Source organism: Rhinopithecus bieti, unplaced genomic scaffold (genome assembly GCF_001698545.2).
Source record: "Rhinopithecus bieti isolate Rb0 unplaced genomic scaffold, ASM169854v2 scaffold_12217, whole genome shotgun sequence".
Lineage (NCBI taxonomy): Eukaryota > Metazoa > Chordata > Mammalia > Primates > Cercopithecidae > Rhinopithecus > Rhinopithecus bieti.
In genome coordinates, this window is record NW_016807111.1 from 804,205 (window position 1) to 808,022 (window position 3,818).

The following is a 3,818-nucleotide window of genomic DNA, read 5'->3' on the forward strand; positions in this document are numbered from 1 at the left end:
TTGTAATTTGCCTCTTTCTAAAAACTTAATGCAGCAAAAAAGAAAAAAAAAAAAAGAAATCCAGATAACCGATGGTTTCAGTTATGATAGTTGATATTTAAACTACTATCTCTTGCTATACTAAGCAGAATAATTGTCTTTTTAGTGAAAAATAATAGAATACCTACATAAATGTCTACATAAATGTCACTATGTAACATATACAGTAATTAAACCATGCTAAATAAATACATTTGCTTGCTACACTGGGATTTCTTCCTTTAAGTATGTACCTGGTATTACCTTTAATGTGTAATCAAGACTCATTAAGAGAGTTAAATCATAACTTGGGATTTTCAGTGCAATTTAGAAAAGATGGAGAATTTTAAAAGCTGTACCCTTAGGTTAAATAACTAATTTGTTCATAATTGTTTTATTTGCTTTATAGTAATACAATAAATTGTGCCAGAACAGTCATGAATGAATGACATGTATTTCTTCAGATATTTATTTATTTATTTATTCATTATTTTTATTGTTGTTGTATATATCTGTGTTTATTTCTTTTTAATTTATTTTAAATTACAGGGTACATGTGCAGGATGTGCAGGTTTGTTACATGGGTAAACATGTGCCATGGTGGTTTGCCACACCTATCAACACATCACCTAGGTTTTAAGCCCAGCATGCATTAACTATTTTTCCTCATGCTCTCCCTTGCCCATGCCTTCCCTGACAGACCCTAGTGAGTGCTGTTTCCCTCCCTGTGTCCATGTGTTCTCATTGTTCATCTCCCACTTATAATTGAGAACATGAGGTGTTTTGCTTTCTGTTCCTGTATCAGTTTGCTGAGGATAATGGCTTCCATCTTCATCCATGTCCCTGCAAAGGACATAATCTCGTTCTTTTTTATGGCTGCATAGTATTTCATGATGTATATGTACCACATTTCTTTTATCCAGTCTATCATTGTTGGGCATTTGGGTTGACTCCATGTCTTTGCTATTGCGAATAGTACTGCAGTGAACATACGTGTGCATGTATCTTTATAATAGAATGATTTATATTTCTTAGGGCATATACTCAGTAATGAGATTGCTGGGTCAAATGGTATTTCTGGTTCTGGATCCTTGAGGAATCGCCACACTGCCTTCCACAATGTGAACTAATTTAAATTCCCACCAACAGGGTAAAAGCATTCCTATTTCTCAACAACCTCACCAGCATCTATTGTTTCCCTGACTTAAAAAATCTCCATTCTGACTGGTGTTAGATTGTATCTCATTGTGGTTTTGTGTTGCATTTCTTTAATGATCAGTGATGGTTGAGCTTTTATAAATATGTTTTGGTCACATGCATATCTTCTTTTGAGAAGTGTCTGTTCATGTCCTTTGCCCACTTTTTAATGGGTTTTTTTTTTCTTGTAAAAGTGTTTAAGTTCCTTTTAGATCCTGGATAGTAGACCTTTGTCATATTTAGACTGCAAAAATTTTCTCCCATTCTGTAGGTTTTCTGTTCACTCTGTTGATAGTTTATTTTGCTGTGCAGAAGCTCTTTATCTTAACTAGATCCTGTTTGCCAATTTTTGCTTTTGTTGCAATTGCTTTTGGAGATTTCATCGTAAAATCTTTGTCCATGCCTATGTCTTAAATGGTATTGCCTAGATTTTCTTCTAGGGTTTTGATAGTTTTGGGTTTTATATTTAAGGCTTTAATCCATCTTGACTTAATTTTCATATAAGGTGTAATATAAATTAATGAGTTACGAGAAATGTGTAAATAAAATGTTGTGGTTGCTTAGAGGAGGAGGTAGAGGTTATTTGTTTGGGATAAAGTGGGGTGCAGGGAGTGAATGGGACTATCCAGGATGCTCACTGGAGGAAGTGTCACTGAAGTGGGCCTGGAAGAATGATTTCGTAAATTTAACCATGATTATAGTGTACCTGTCTGGGTTCCAAGGAGCTATCCTTTCCTTGATGTATCATACCATTTGCTTGACCTCTTTCTCTTCACATGAACATACATTTTTCTGTTCATATTTTTTCCTGGTAGATCTATAACCAAATGGATGCATTAAAATGGTAGGATTGGTATAGGGAAGGAATAGTAGTCTGGGCTTCTCAAAAAGTGATTGTCCCATCCTAACATTTCCTCACACTGACAAGAAATAATGAATGCTATGTTTCTTTCTGGCAGTGAAGAGGTAGTCTTTATTTCATGAGGATAAGCCTGTGCAGTGCCCTGAATTGAAATCTGAATGGCCTTCTTCTCAGTTCACCTTCATCTGCTTTAGAGTTCATGAAGATTTCTTCAAGATTTTGGCATTTCATTGCCCTTCAACCTGGTCTTCATTATTCTCCAGCCTGTTAAGATATTTTATTGGAAACTAGGTGGATGCTGTCTGCATCAGGGATCTCCAAAATTATTTATGGTTGGTTTAATGTGAATGTAGATACAGGTTGAGTTTCCCTTATCTGAAATGCTTGAGACTAGAAATGTTTGAAATTTCAGAGTTTTTTGAAGTTTTGGAATATTTGCTTATGCACAATGAGATGTCTTTAAAATGGGACCTAACTATAAACACGAAATGTATGTGTGTTACAAATGCACCTTATTCACTTAGCCTAAAGGTAATTTTATATGATAATTTGTGCATGAAACAAAGTTTTAACTTACATTTTGACTAAGACCCCTCTTATGAGGTCAGGTGTGGAATTTTCCACTTGTGTCATCATGTTGACACTCAAAAAGTTTTAGGTTTTCGAGCTTTTTGGATGTCAGATTTATGGTTTAAGGATATTCGGCCTGTAATTAGTGGATACCATAGTTTAACTTTATGAATTTGTTGATGGTACTACACACTTACCTATCATACAATAAAAATTCTCAAAATGACCACTTTCCATGTTATCCACATACACTCACCTCTGTGACATGAGACTCTTAACCTTAGTGTACAGAGTAATAGCATGCAGTCCACCCAAGCAGGAAAGATCTAGCCACTGGCCAAGACACCTCAAAAGGTATTTATATGTCACATCATTCATTTATGGTGACATTTTGGGCCAGTCTTTGTAGAATGAAATTTATTACCTTCCAAATAGGACAGAGCATATTGAGAGATTCCAAAGAAATTTTAAAAAGTATACCATAACAACATGGTCATTTAGATATTTTATGAATTATGTACATGATAGGTAATGTTTCTACAGCTGTCTTATAAAAGACAAAATTTCAGATTGTTGTTTATGTAGCTTTCTCTAGTCTAAACAGCAGCTGAGTTAATTGATTACCATAGTAATTAGCATGGCTAAAGCCCATCTATCTATAGAATTTAATTGTATTCCAACCATGAAAATGAAAAACAAAGCCTGATCAACAAAAGCTTCACTTTTAAAACAACAAATGTGAATCAACTCACCTATTTTCTCAGAAAAATTAAATTTATCAGCCTGTATAGAAGGAGAATTCCTTCTTAGGCCATCCCAATGGTATCTAGTCCATAGCATATTCTATTTTATTTTTTAAATGGTTTGGGAACATTAATGTCTCTGCAGGTTGTCTCTCTATTCCGAAAGATGTGGCACTCCCATGCCCATCCTCTGTTCCATTACACTTATGAATATTCCATCTCACTCAGCTCATAAAATGTGCTTAACGGCTGATATGCTCTTGTTTACTTATGTATTGGCAAAATATTTCAGTGCTACTTATTCACAGAAGTCGTTGGAGGCCTCCAGAGGACAGGAACTAATCAGAGTAACCACGTACTCTAGCTTTCAAAATCAGAGAACCAATTTATGATGCTGAAGAGAAAGAAGATAGTGTCATTGATTTTTT